Consider the following 14,014-nt stretch of genomic DNA (forward strand, 5'->3'; position numbering starts at 1 on the left):
AGGAAGAGCCAGATTCCAAAATAAATCAATGCTTTTTCAGACATTTCCCATACGGAATACCGAGCCCTGTATAAAAATGCATTTACTCTCAGGTTTTGAGCAGTGACATTGTAATGCTGTTAAAGTGTAAGATCCAAGCGAACACTGACTCTGTCAATGATGATCCAAAGGGGTTTTATGAAAAGTCCCAGCTACAAACACAAGAACCAAAACAGGCCAAGGGGACACCTGGATTTGAACCAGGGACCTCTTGATCTGCAGTCAAATGCTCTACCACTGAGCTATATCCCCACCTGTTTGTGAGAGTCGGAATGAAAATATATCAGTACCTCATGAAAGAGTGTGAGCATCATGCTCAGTTGGGCCGGAAAGTACAAGCTTGAAACTGTGGAACAGGAGAAGTAGTTCTTAATATTATTTATTGAAGGAAAACGGGATCGTTTAAAAAAAATATTTATATGTTTCATTGTTATTTTATTTGAACAGGCAGTGGTCCATAGGACCAATGCCTGTACATAAAATGCTTGTTTTGAAACATTCTCAAAGGGAAAGAGGTTTTTACGGGACGCCTTATCCTTTCGCGGATTGGTTACCACAATCACCGAGATGGTGGTGAAGTATGATTGTTTTGGGCCAAATGATGGACGAAAAACATTTCTACATACCACTGCAATTTGGTATTTGGAAGGTACACCCAAACGTCCCTTTCAAGTACCATCAATTTAATATATCAGAAAAGGCCATTTTGTGTTCGAAAATGGCCTGAGTCTTCGAGCCAGCCTTTTTTCATCTGCAACGAGGGTTCATACATTTTGCACGAAGGCAGAGGTTTTAAGGAGAAATTAAATAGTTTCTACGTTGCACAAGAATGAAGTGCTTTAAACAAACACATATTTTGTATGCACAGAAGAGAGGAGGAATATATGTAAGACTGAGGACACATGTTAAATGAGAAATAGATTGACTGCAGCGCTGCCGAGTATACTATGCCATTTCTTTAGTGCGCTACAAGGAAGCACCAAACTGTATAACAAAGTTTTCAATTGTTTTCATAGTCATTCTCTTTGTTTGAAGCTGTGAAAGGAAGAGCCGGATTCCAAAATAAATCAATGATGTTTCAGAAAGTTCCCACGCCCTGTGTAAAAATGCATTTATTCCCAGGTTTTGAGCAGTGACACTGTAATGCTAATAAAGTATAAGATCCAACTGAACACTGACTCTGTCAATGGTGATCCAAAGGGACTTTATGAAAGATCCTAGCTACAAACACCAGAACCAAAATAGGTTTAGGGGACACCCGGATTTGAACCAGGGACCTCTTGATCTGCAGTCAAATGCTCTACCACTGAGCTATATCCCCAACTGTTTTCAAAGATCAGAATGACAATATAACAGTACATCATGAAAGAGTGAGAGGCTCAAGCTCAGTTGGGCCACAAAGTACGAGCTTGAAACTGTGGAAAAGGAGAAGTAGTTCTTAATATTATTAATTAAAGGAAAACAGGATCATTTAAAAAACAAAATGTATATGTTTAATTGTTATTTTATTTGAATAGGCAGTGGTCCATAGGACCAATATCTGTAATTAAAATGTTTGTTTTGAAACATTCTCAAAGGGGAAGAGGTTTTTACGAGACTACTTATCTTTGTGGATTGATTACCACAATCACTGATATGGTGGTGAAGTATGATTGTTTTGGGCCAAATTACGGTGAAAAAACAGTTCTACATACCACTACAATTTGGTATTTGAAGGTACAACCAAACACCCCTTTCATGTACCTTCGATCTAATACATCAGAAAAAGCTATTTTGTGTTTGCAAATGGCCTGGTTTCTCAGACCAGCCTGCTTGCACCTGCAACTAGGGTTCGTACATCTTGTACGTGGGCAGCGTATTTTAGTAGAAAGTAAATAGATTATGCATTGCACAAAAATGATGTGCTTCAAACAAACACATACTTTGTATGCACAGAGAAGAGGTGGAATACATGTAAGACTGAGGACACAGGTTAAATGAGGAATAGATTGACTGCATTGCTGCCCACTTTTCTATGCAATTTCTGTAGTGCGATTGAAGAAAGCACTAAACTGTAAAACAAAGTTGCCAATTGCTTTCATAGTCCATTCCCTTTGTTTGGTGCTGTGAAAGGAAGAGCCAGATTCCAAAATAAATCAATGCTTTTTCAGACATTTCCCATACGGAATACCGAGCCCTGTATAAAAATGCATTTACTCTCAGGTTTTGAGCAGTGACATTGTAATGCTGTTATAGTGTAAGATCCAAGCGAACACTTACTCTGTCAATGATGATCCAAAGGGGTTTTATGAAAAGTCCCAGCTACAAACACAAGAACCAAAACAGGCCAAGGGGACACCTGGATTTGAACCAGGGACCTCTTGATCTGCAGTCAAATGCTCTACCACTGAGCTATATCCCCACCTGTTTGTGAGAGTCGGAATGAAAATATATCAGTACCTCATGAAAGAGTGTGAGCATCATGCTCAGTTGGGCCGGAAAGTACAAGCTTGAAACTGTGGAACAGGAGAAGTAGTTCTTAATATTATTTATTGAAGGAAAACGGGATCGTTTAAAAAAAATATTTATATGTTTCATTGTTATTTTATTTGAACAGGCAGTGGTCCATAGGACCAATGCCTGTACATAAAATGCTTGTTTTGAAACATTCTCAAAGGGGAAGAGGTTTTTACGGGACGCCTTATCCTTTCGCGGATTGGTTACCACAATCACCGAGATGGTGGTGAAGTATGATTGTTTTGGGCCAAATGATGGACCAAAAACATTTCTACATACCACTGCAATTTGGTATTTGGAAGGTACACCCAAACGTCCCTTTCAAGTACCATCAATTTAATATATCAGAAAAGGCCATTTTGTGTTCGAAAATGACCTGAGTCTTCGAGCCAGCCTTTTTTCATCTGCAACGAGGGTTCATACATTTTGCACGTAGGCAGAGGTTTTAAGGAGAAATTAAATAGTTTCTACGTTGCACAAGAATGAAGTGCTTTAAACAAACACATATTTTGTATGCACAGAGGAGAGGAGGAATATATGTAAGACTGAGGACACATGTTAAATGAGAAATAGATGGACTGCAGCGCTGCCGAGTATACTATGCCATTTCTTTAGAGCGCTACAAGGAAGCACCAAACTGTATAACAAAGTTTTCAATTGTTTTCATAGTCATTCTCTTTGTTTGAAGCTGTGAAAGGAAGAGCCGGATTCCAAAATAAATCAATGATGTTTCAGAAAGTTCCCACGCCCTGTGTAAAAATGCATTTATTCCCAGGTTTTGAGCAGTGACACTGTAATGCTAATAAAGTATAAGATCCAACTGAACACTGACTCTGTCAATGGTGATCCAAAGGGACTTTATGAAAGATCCTAGCTACAAACACCAGAACCAAAATAGGTTTAGGGGACACCCGGATTTGAACCAGGGACCTCTTGATCTGCAGTCAAATGCTCTACCACTGAGCTATATCCCCAACTGTTTTCAAAGATCAGAATGACAATATAACAGTACATCATGAAAGAGTGAGAGGCTCAAGCTCATTTGGGCCACAAAGTACAAGCTTGAAACTGTGGAAAAGGAGAAGTAGTTCTTAATATTATTAATTAAAGGAAAACAGGATCATTTAAAAAACAAAATGTATATGTTTAATTGTTATTTTATTTGAATAGGCAGTGGTCCATAGGACCAATATCTGTAATTAAAATGTTTGTTTTGAAACATTCTCAAAGAGGAACAGGTTTTTACGAGACTACTTATCTTTGTGGATTGATTACCACAATCACTGATATGGTGGTGAAGTATGATTGTTTTGGGCCAAATTACGGTGAAAAAACATTTCTACATACCACTACAATTTGGTATTTGAAGGTACAACCAAACACCCATTTCATGTACCTTCGATTTAATACATCAGAAAAAGCAATTTTGTGTTCGCAAATGGCCTGGTTTCTCAGACCAGCCTGCTTGCACCAGCAACTAGGGTTCATACATCTTGTACGTGGGCAGCGTTTTTTAGTAGAAAGTAAATAGATTATGCGTTGCACAAAAATGAAGTGCTTCAAACAAACACATACTTTGTATGCACAGAGAAGAGGTGGAATACATGTAAGACTGAGGACACAGGCTAAATGAGGAATAGATTGACTGCATTTATGTCCACTTTTCTATGCAATTTCTGTAGTGCGATCGAAGGAAGCACCAAACTGTAAAACAAAGTTGTCAATTGCTTTCATAGTCCATTCCCTTTGTTTGGTGCTGTGAAAGGAAGAGCCAGATTCCAAAATAAATCAATGCTTTTTCAGACATTTCCCATTCGAAATACCGAGCCCTGTATAAAAATGCATTTACTCTCAGGTTTTGAGCAGTGACATTGTAATGCTATTAAAGTGTAAGATCCAAGCGAACACTGACTCTGTCAATGATGATCCAAAGGGGTTTTATGAAAAGTCCCAGCTACAAACACAAGAACCAAAACAGGCCAAGGGGACACCTGGATTTGAACCAGGGATCTCTTGATCTGCAGTCAAATGCTCTACCACTGAGCTATATCCCCACCTGTTTGTGAGAGTCGGAATGAAAATATATCAGTACCTCATGAAAGAGTGTGAGCATCATGCTCAGTTGGGCCGGAAAGTACAAGCTTGAAACTGTGGAACACGAGAAGTAGTTCTTAATATTATTTATTGAAGGAAAACGGGATCGTTTAAAAAAAATATTTATATGTTTCATTGTTATTTTATTTGAACAGGCAGTGGTCCATAGGACCAATGCCTGTACATAAAATGCTTGTTTTGAAACATTCTCAAAGGGGAAGAGGTTTTTACGGGACGCCTTATCCTTTCGCGGATTGGTTACCACAATCACCGAGATGGTGGTGAAGTATGATTGTTTTGGGCCAAATGATGGACGAAAAACATTTCTACATACCACTGCAATTTGGTATTTGGAAGGTACACCCAAACGTCCCTTTCAAGTACCATCAATTTAATATATCAGAAAAGGCCATTTTGTGTTCGAAAATGGCCTGAGTCTTCGAGCCAGCCTTTTTTCATCTGCAACGAGGGTTCATACATTTTGCACGTAGGCAGAGGTTTTAAGGAGAAATTAAATAGTTTCTACGTTGCACAAGAATGAATTGCTTTAAACAAACACATATTTTGTATGCACAGAGGAGAGGAGGAATATATGTAAGACTGAGGACACAGGTTAAATGAGAAATAGATTGACTGCAGCGCTGCCGAGTATACTATGCCATTTCTTTAGTGCGCTACAAGGAAGCACCAAACTGTATAACAAAGTTTTCAATTGTTTTCATAGTGATTCTCTTTGCTTTAAGCTGTGAAAGGAAGAGCCGGATTCCAAAATAAATCAATGATGTTTCAGAAAGTTCCCACGCCCTGTGTAAAAATGCATTTATTCCCAGGTTTTGAGCAGTGTCACTGTAATGCTAATAAAGTATAAGATCCAACTGAACACTGACTCTGTCAATGGTGATCCATAGGGACTTTATGAAAGATCCCAGCTACAAACACCAAAACCAAAATAGGTTTAGGGGACACCCGGATTTGAACCAGGGACCTCTTGATCTGCAGTCAAATGCTCTACCACTGAGCTATATCCCCAACTGTTTTCAAAGATCAGAATGACAATATATCAGTATATCATGAAAGAGTGAGAGGCTCAAGCTCAGTTGGGCCACAAAGTACGAGCTTGAAACTGTGGAAAAGGAGAAGTAGTTCTTAATATTATTAATTAAAGGAAAACAGGATCATTTAAAAAACAAAATGTATATGTTTAATTGTTATTTTATTTGAATAGGCAGTGGTCCATAGGACCAATATCTGTAATTAAAATGTTTGTTTTGAAACATTCTCAAAGGGGAAGAGGTTTTTACGAGACTACTTATCTTTGTGGATTGATTACCACAATCACTGATATGGTGGTGAAGTATGATTGTTTTGGGCCAAATTACGGTGAAAAAACATTTCTGCATACCACTACAATTTGGTATTTGAAGGTAAAACCAAACACCCCTTGCATGTACCTTCGATTTAATACATCAGAAAAAGCTATTTTGTGTTCGCAAATGGCCTGGTTTCTCAGACCAGCCTGCTTGCACCTGCAACTAGGGTTCGTACATCTTGTACGTGGGCAGCGTATTTTAGTAGAAAGTAAATAGATTATGCATTGCACAAAAATGAAGTGCTTCAAACAAACACATACTTTGTATGCACAGAGAAGAGGTGGAATACATGTAAGACTGAGGACACCGGTTAAATGAGGAATAGATTGACTGCATTGCTGCCCACTTTTCTATGCAATTTCTGTAGTGCGATTGAAGGAAGCACTAAACTGTAAAACAAAGTTGCCAATTGCTTTCATAGTCCATTCCCTTTGTTTGGTGCTGTGAAAGGAAGAGCCAGATTCCAAAATAAATCAATGCTTTTTCAGACATTTCCCATACGGAATACCGAGCCCTGTATAAAAATGCATTTACTCTCAGGTTTTGAGCAGTGACATTGTAATGCTGTTAAAGTGTAAGATCCAAGCGAACACTGACTCTGTCAATGATTATCCAAAGGGGTTTTATGAAAAGTGCCAGCTTCAAACACAAGAACCAAAACTGGCCAAGGGGACACCTGGATTTGAACCAGGGACCTCTTGATCTGCAGTCAAATGCTCTACCACTGAGCTATATCCCCACCTGTTTGTGAGAGTCGGAATGAAAATATATCAGTACCTCTTGAAAGAGTGTGAGCATCATGCTCAGTTGGGCCGGAAAGTACAAGCTTGAAACTGTGGAACAGGAGAAGTAGTTCTTAATATCATTTATTGAAGGAAAACGGGATCGTTTAAAAAAAATATTTATATGTTTCATTGTTATTTTATTTGAACAGGCAGTGGTCCATAGGACCAATGCCTGTACATAAAATGCTTGTTTTGAAACATTCTCAAAGGGGAAGAGGTTTTTACGGGACGCCTTATCCTTTCGCGGATTGGTTACCACAATCACCGAGATGGTGGTGAAGTATGATTGTTTTGGGCCAAATGATGGACCAAAAACATTTCTACATACCACTGCAATTTGGTATTTGGAAGGTACACCCAAACGTCCCTTTCAAGTACCATCAATTTAATATATCAGAAAAGGCCATTTTGTGTTCGAAAATGGCCTGAGTCTTCGAGCCAGCCTTTTTTCATCTGCAACGAGGGTTCATACATTTTGCACGAAGGCAGAGGTTTTAAGGAGAAATTAAATAGTTTCTACGTTGCACAAGAATGAAGTGCTTTAAACAAACACATATTTTGTATGCACAGAGGAGAGGAGGAATATATGTAAGACTGAGGACACATGTTAAATGAGAAATAGATTGACTGCAGCGCTGCCGAGTATACTATGCCATTTCTTTAGTGCGCTACAAGGAAGCACCAAACTGTAGAACAAAGTTTTCAATTGTTTTCATAGTCATTCTCTTTGTTTGAAGCTGTGAAAGGAAGAGCCGGATTCCAAAATAAATCTATGATGTTTCAGAAAGTACCCACGCCCTGTGTAAAAATGCATTTATTCCCAGGTTTTGAGCAGTGACACTGTTAATGCTAATAAAGTATAAGATCCAACTGAACACTGACTCTGTCAATGGTGATCCAAAGGGACTTTATGAAAGATCCTAGCTACAAACACCAGAACCAAAATAGGTTTAGGGGACACCCGGATTTGAACCAGGGACCTCTTGATCTGCAGTCAAATGCTCTACCACTGAGCTATATCCCCAACTGTTTTCAAAGATCAGAATGACAATATAACAGTACATCATGAAAGAGTGAGAGGCTCAAGCTCAGTTGGGCCACAAAGTACGAGCTTGAAACTGTGGAAAAGGAGAAGTAGTTCTTAATATTATTAATTAAAGGAAAACAGGATCATTTAAAAAACAAAATGTATATGTTTAATTGTTATTTTATTTGAATAGGCAGTGGTCCATAGGACCAATATCTGTAATTAAAATGTTTGTTTTGAAACATTCTCAAAGAGGAACAGGTTTTTACGAGACTACTTATCTTTGTGGAATGATTACCACAATCACTGATATGGTGGTGAAGTATGATTGTTTTGGGCCAAATTACGGTGAAAAAACATTTCTACATACCACTACAATTTGGTATTTGAAGGTACAACCAAACACCCATTTCATGTACCTTCGATTTAATACATCAGAAAAAGCAATTTTGTGTTCGCAAATGGCCTGGTTTCTCAGACCAGCCTGCTTGCACCTGCAACTAGGGTTCATACATCTTGTACGTGGGCAGCGTTTTTTAGTAGAAAGTAAATAGATTATGCATTGCACAAAAATGAAGTGCTTCAAACAAACACATACTTTGTATGCACAGAGAAGAGGTGGAATACATGTAAGACTGAGGACACAGGTTAAATGAGGAATAGATTGACTGCATATCTGCCCACTTTTCTATGCAATTTCTGTAGTGCGATCGAAGGAAGCACCAAACTGTAAAACAAAGTTGTCAATTGCTTTCATAGTCCATTCCCTTTGTTTGGTGCTGTGAAAGGAAGAGCCAGATTCCAAAATAAATCAATGCTTTTTCAGACATTTCCCATACGAAATACCGAGCCCTGTATAAAAATGCATTTACTCTCAGGTTTTGAGCAGTGACATTGTAATGCTATTAAAGTGTAAGATCCAAGCGAACACTGACTCTGTCAATGATGATCCAAAGGGGTTTTATGAAAAGTCCCAGCTACAAACACAAGAAACAAAACAGGCCAAGGGGACACCTGGATTTGAACCAGGGACCTCTTGATCTGCAGTCAAATGCTCTACCACTGAGCTATATCCCCACCTGTTTGTGAGAGTCGGAATGAAAATATATCAGTACCTCATGAAAGAGTGTGAGCATCATGCTCAGTTGGGCCGGAAAGTACAAGCTTGAAACTGTGGAACACGAGAAGTAGTTCTTAATATTATTTATTGAAGGAAAACGGGATCGTTAAAAAAAAATATTTATATGTTTTATTGTTATTTTATTTGAACAGGCAGTGGTCCATAGGACCAATGCCTGTACATAAAATGCTTGTTTTGAAACATTCTCAAAGGGGAAGAGGTTTTTACGGGACGCCTTATCCTTTCGCGGATTGGTTACCACAATCACCGAGATGGTGGTGAAGTATGATTGTTTTGGGCCAAATGATGGACGAAAAACATTTCTACATACCACTGCAATTTGGTATTTGGAAGGTACACCCAAACGTCCCTTTCAAGTACCATCAATTTAATATATCAGAAAAGGCCATTTTGTGTTCGAAAATGGCCTGAGTCTTCGAGCCAGCCTTTTTTCATCTGCAACGAGGGTTCATACATTTTGCACGTAGGCAGAGGTTTTAAGGAGAAATTAAATAGTTTCTACGTTGCACAAGAATGAAGTGCTTTAAATAAACACATATTTTGTATGCACAGCGGAGAGGAGGAATATATGTAAGACTGAGGACACAGGTTAAATGAGAAATAGATTGACTGCAGCGCTGCCGAGTATACTATGCCATTTCTTTAGTGCGCTACAAGGAAGCACCAAACTGTATAACAAAGTTTTCAATTGTTTTCATAGTGATTCTCTTTGCTTGAAGCTGTGAAAGGAAGAGCCGGATTCCAAAATAAATCAATGATGTTTCAGAAAGTTGCCACGCCCTGTGTAAAAATGCATTTATTCCCAGGTTTTGAGCAGTGACACTGTAATGCTAATAAAGTATAAGATCCAACTGAACACTGACTCTGTCAATGGTGATCCATAGGGACTTTATGAAAGATCCCAGCTACAAACACCAAAACCAAAATAGGTTTAGGGGACACCTGGATTTGAACCAGGGACCTCTTGATCTGCAGTCAAATGCTCTACCACTGAGCTATATCCCCAACTGTTTTCAAAGATCAGAATGACAATATATCAGTACATCATGAAAGAGTGAGAGGCTCAAGCTCAGTTGGGCCACAAAGTACGAGCTTGAAACTGTGGAAAAGGAGAAGTAGTTCTTAATATTATTAATTAAAGGAAAACAGGATCATTTAAAAAACAAAATGTATATGTTTAATTGTTATTTTATTTGAATAGGCAGTGGTCCATAGGACCAATATCTGTAATTAAAATGTTTGTTTTGAAACATTCTCAAAGGGGAAGAGGTTTTTACGAGACTACTTATCTTTGTGGATTGATTACCACAATCACTGATATGGTGGTGAAGTATGATTGTTTTGGGCCAAATTACGGTGAAAAAACATTTCTGCATACCACTACAATTTGGTATTTGAAGGTACAACCAAACACCCCTTTCATGTACCTTCGATTTCATACATCAGAAAAAGCTATTTTGTGTTCGCAAATGGCCTGGTTTCTCAGACCAGCCTGCTTGCACCTGCAACTAGGGTTCGTACATCTTGTACGTGGGCAGCGTATTTTAGTAGAAAGTAAATAGATTATGCATTGCACAAAAATGAAGTCCTTCAAACAAACACATACTTTGTATGCACAGAGAAGAGGTGGAATACATGTAAGACTGAGGACACAGGTTAAATGAGGAATAGATTGGCTGCATTGCTGCCCACTTTTCTATGCAATTTCTGTAGTGCGATTGAAGGAAGCACTAAACTGTAAAACAAAGTTGCCAATTGCTTTCATAGTCCATTCCCTTTGTTTGGTGCTGTGAAAGGAAGAGCCAGATTCCAAAATAAATCAATGCTTTTTCAGACATTTCCCATACGGAATACCGAGCCCTGTATAAAAATGCATTTACTCTCAGGTTTTGAGCAGTGACATTGTAATGCTGTTAAAGTGTAAGATCCAAGCGAACACTGACTCTGTCAATGATGATCCAAAGGGGTTTTATGAAAAGTCCCAGCTACAAACACAAGAACCAAAACAGGCCAAGGGGACACCTGGATTTGAACACGGGACCTCTTGATCTGCAGTCAAATGCTCTACCACTGAGCTATATCCCCACCTGTTTGTGAGAGTCGGAATGAAAATATATCAGTACCTCATGAAAGAGTGTGAGCATCATGCTCAGTTGGGCCGGAAAGTACAAGCTTGAAACTGTGGAACAGGAGAAGTAGTTCTTAATATTATTTATTGAAGGAAAACGGGATCATTTAAAAAAAATATTTATAAGTTTCATTGTTATTTTATTTGAACAGGCAGTGGTCCATAGGACCAATGCCTGTACATAAAATGCTTGTTTTGAAACATTCTCAAAGGGAAAGAGGTTTTTACGGGACGCCTTATCCTTTCGCGGATTGGTTACCACAATCACCGAGATGGTGGTGAAGTATGATTGTTTTGGGCCAAATGATGGACGAAAAACATTTCTACATACCACTGCAATTTGGTATTTGGAAGGTACACCCAAACGTCCCTTTCAAGTACCATCAATTTAATATATCAGAAAAGGCCATTTTGTGTTCGAAAATGGCCTGAGTCTTCGAGCCAGCCTTTTTTCATCTGCAACGAGGGTTCATACATTTTGCACGTAGTGTGGAAATGTGGATTTTCCTGATCAGTTATGTCCCCTATCTTGGACCCCAACGGTTCTATATGCATGTTACAAGTACATGTATGTTCCCTCTAGTTCCAGTTTCTAAGACGCAAACATATGTGTGTCTACCGTCGACATGTTCTCTGTCAGATCCGCCATCGATGGGCTGGATATTCGATTCCTAAGTATGAAAGGCCACCGACTTTATATGGCTAAGTTACTCCATTTTTACAGTTCAGGCAAGTAGGCCCGATTCTGTCCTCAAAGCCTTTCCCTGCTCTCTGTCTTTGACAGCTTCAGCTTGAGCTCGCATCTGTATCCATGAACTTTGCCCTACTCCCTGTGCAGCTAACGGTGCCTGCCTCGGCCAGTTTTCGCCTGCCTGCCAAGAAGCTGTATTTCACCTTCGAATTATCTATTTTGCTCTTCAGCCGATGCATTCCTGTCTAGTGATTTAGGTAAACATTTCCTTTAGCTCACAAGCAAAGGACTCGGCCTTTCCGTCCTCCTGCAAGTGATTCATAGCCCTGCTGCCATGGAAAGTTTTCTGCCCCTCGCATCTCATATAGACACTTAGGCGTTTGTGCACGCACACAGTCAGTATAGACTAGATTCTGTCCGAGAGTCCTTCCTTGTGGATAACATAGTTCTTTAAACATAGGATGTTAGATATGATTTGGGATTAGGTTGACTTGACCCCCCAGACTTCTCGTCTCCACATGTAGAGCTAAATGTCAAGTCCCCTTCACCCCCTAGTTGCACGTCAATCACACGTCATGCTGCTGCGCGCGCATCTATGCCAAGTATTATCTTATAGATCCACCTATGTCTGATAATCCTAACCAATCATGTTTCTTTTATTCCTTATTACGCCTAGTTTCGATTACGTACCTGTTTTGTCACTTTTCTTATCAAATGTTACGCTTTCTACATTCGTTTCATTGTAATGTACTTATTATAAAAATGCATGTCTGTCAATAAATTATTGTACTTCACTTCCTGAACCCTCGTGGTGACGGAACCTGAAGGCCGCGACTCGAGTCGGCCATTTTTTGATGGAATAAAGCCCATTTAGAAACTCTTATACCACGGATTCTGCCTCTTGTTATTCTGAGCTATTTTATTTTATTTCAAGATCCCGTATGAAATTCAGTCCGGTAAAGAAGATTTTTGTTTACCACATAATGGCGCCCGAACAGGGACACTTTCTCATCTCACGCGCCGGCGGTGCGTTGCAGGCCCGGTCTCCTGCCACAGCTGGACGGACCATAAACGCGTACCAGCAGGATTTCCTGTAAGCTCCCTCCGGTCAAGCGGGGGCGACTGAGGCTGCGATCAACCCAGACGAGGCGGTGAGAAGTGCGAAGTATCCCGACCAGAGCCTAGCTGAGAGAGCAAGATCCGAGGTATACAGAGGCCCACCAGTTATTTCGAAATCCCGATGTCCAGAGGGTCCGCTGTCCGCAGTCATCGAGTCCTGTCCATTCTCTGAGGCCTTCCGTTTCAAGGAGCTACTCGGTGAGTACCATCGCCGGGGAGGCGTGTTGACGCGCACATAGGTTGTGCCGGTCAAGACGGATTTGGGTACACAAATCCGGTCTGCACTGTTTAGCAGTGTATATGTACTGTTTAGCAGTATATCAAGTATTCCGAAGTATGCAGTTATTGTCAAGAATTCAGCGTGGTGATTAGTTAGGCAGACTGTCATCATTGTCGGTCGTTGTTAAAATGTTTAATGTTTAATGTTTAAAGTGTTCAAATATTGTGGTATGAATGAGTGTTCATTGTTCACTGTTCATTATTGTGTTTTTCGTATTAAGTGAGTTCAAGAGTAAGTATCAGATCAGTTGTCAATATGCCGCTCTTCTCGAAGTTAAGACAGATTACTACCAGAAAAGGGGTGCTTGAAGAAGCAGTTCCTATTCCTCCTAGGGACACTCCAGGGCATTTTATGTACCATAAGCATGGCTTAGATGCCATATTGTTTCTTGATCTATGGGTAGACTATACCAAGGGATTGCCGGAAAGTCAAAGGTGGCCCGTAGCGGGAACCTGGGATGCAGAGTGCATCATGAAAGTGGAGGAAGAGTTATGGAAAAGAAAGGTCAGACAGTCACAGAAAGACGCTGTTGAGTTATGGCGTAAAGAATCTCATAGACGAACAGAAAAAGCACGTAGACAAGAAGAGAGGAGTAAAGAAAGTTCAAATAAAGCTCAAGAAAGTCTATTAATTGAGGAAGGTATCCGAGTGAAATCAGAACAAGTAAATAGACAAAGAAATGCTCTTATGAATGGTATGTATCCCCTTCTAGCCGAAGGACTACCTAAGGCTGCTCCAGAAATGCCAAAAGACTTGCCACCCCCATTATTTCCAATTAAGGTACATCCACAAGGGCATCCCAGAACCGCAGAAGATGTTTTTCTTTCCTCATATCTAGACGACG

At 39.8% G+C, this 14,014-nt stretch overlaps 10 non-coding genes across 10 annotated transcripts; all 10 read right to left on the reverse strand.

Annotated features, from left to right (window-relative positions):
* Positions 1 to 219: 219 nt before the first annotated feature.
* On the reverse strand, positions 220 to 291 carry TRNAC-GCA (transfer RNA cysteine (anticodon GCA)). Its single transcript has one exon. It is a non-coding gene; the product is annotated as a tRNA-Cys (tRNA).
* Positions 292 to 1,288: 997 nt separating this feature from the next.
* Positions 1,289 to 1,360, reverse strand: TRNAC-GCA (transfer RNA cysteine (anticodon GCA)). Its single transcript has one exon. It is a non-coding gene; the product is annotated as a tRNA-Cys (tRNA).
* Positions 1,361 to 2,368: 1,008 nt separating this feature from the next.
* Positions 2,369 to 2,440, reverse strand: TRNAC-GCA (transfer RNA cysteine (anticodon GCA)). The gene has a single exon. It is a non-coding gene; the product is annotated as a tRNA-Cys (tRNA).
* A 997-nt stretch (positions 2,441 to 3,437) lies between these two features.
* TRNAC-GCA (transfer RNA cysteine (anticodon GCA)) lies at positions 3,438 to 3,509 on the reverse strand. The gene has a single exon. It is a non-coding gene; the product is annotated as a tRNA-Cys (tRNA).
* Positions 3,510 to 4,517: 1,008 nt separating this feature from the next.
* TRNAC-GCA (transfer RNA cysteine (anticodon GCA)) lies at positions 4,518 to 4,589 on the reverse strand. Its single transcript has one exon. It is a non-coding gene; the product is annotated as a tRNA-Cys (tRNA).
* Positions 4,590 to 5,586: 997 nt separating this feature from the next.
* On the reverse strand, positions 5,587 to 5,658 carry TRNAC-GCA (transfer RNA cysteine (anticodon GCA)). Its single transcript has one exon. It is a non-coding gene; the product is annotated as a tRNA-Cys (tRNA).
* Positions 5,659 to 6,666: 1,008 nt separating this feature from the next.
* TRNAC-GCA (transfer RNA cysteine (anticodon GCA)) lies at positions 6,667 to 6,738 on the reverse strand. Its single transcript has one exon. It is a non-coding gene; the product is annotated as a tRNA-Cys (tRNA).
* A 998-nt stretch (positions 6,739 to 7,736) lies between these two features.
* Positions 7,737 to 7,808, reverse strand: TRNAC-GCA (transfer RNA cysteine (anticodon GCA)). Its single transcript has one exon. It is a non-coding gene; the product is annotated as a tRNA-Cys (tRNA).
* A 1,008-nt stretch (positions 7,809 to 8,816) lies between these two features.
* Positions 8,817 to 8,888, reverse strand: TRNAC-GCA (transfer RNA cysteine (anticodon GCA)). Its single transcript has one exon. It is a non-coding gene; the product is annotated as a tRNA-Cys (tRNA).
* A 997-nt stretch (positions 8,889 to 9,885) lies between these two features.
* Positions 9,886 to 9,957, reverse strand: TRNAC-GCA (transfer RNA cysteine (anticodon GCA)). Its single transcript has one exon. It is a non-coding gene; the product is annotated as a tRNA-Cys (tRNA).
* Positions 9,958 to 14,014: the final 4,057 nt, after the last annotated feature.

This window comes from Triturus cristatus, chromosome 4_1 (assembly GCF_964204655.1).
Source record: "Triturus cristatus chromosome 4_1, aTriCri1.1, whole genome shotgun sequence".
Taxonomy (NCBI): Eukaryota; Metazoa; Chordata; class Amphibia; order Caudata; family Salamandridae; genus Triturus; species Triturus cristatus.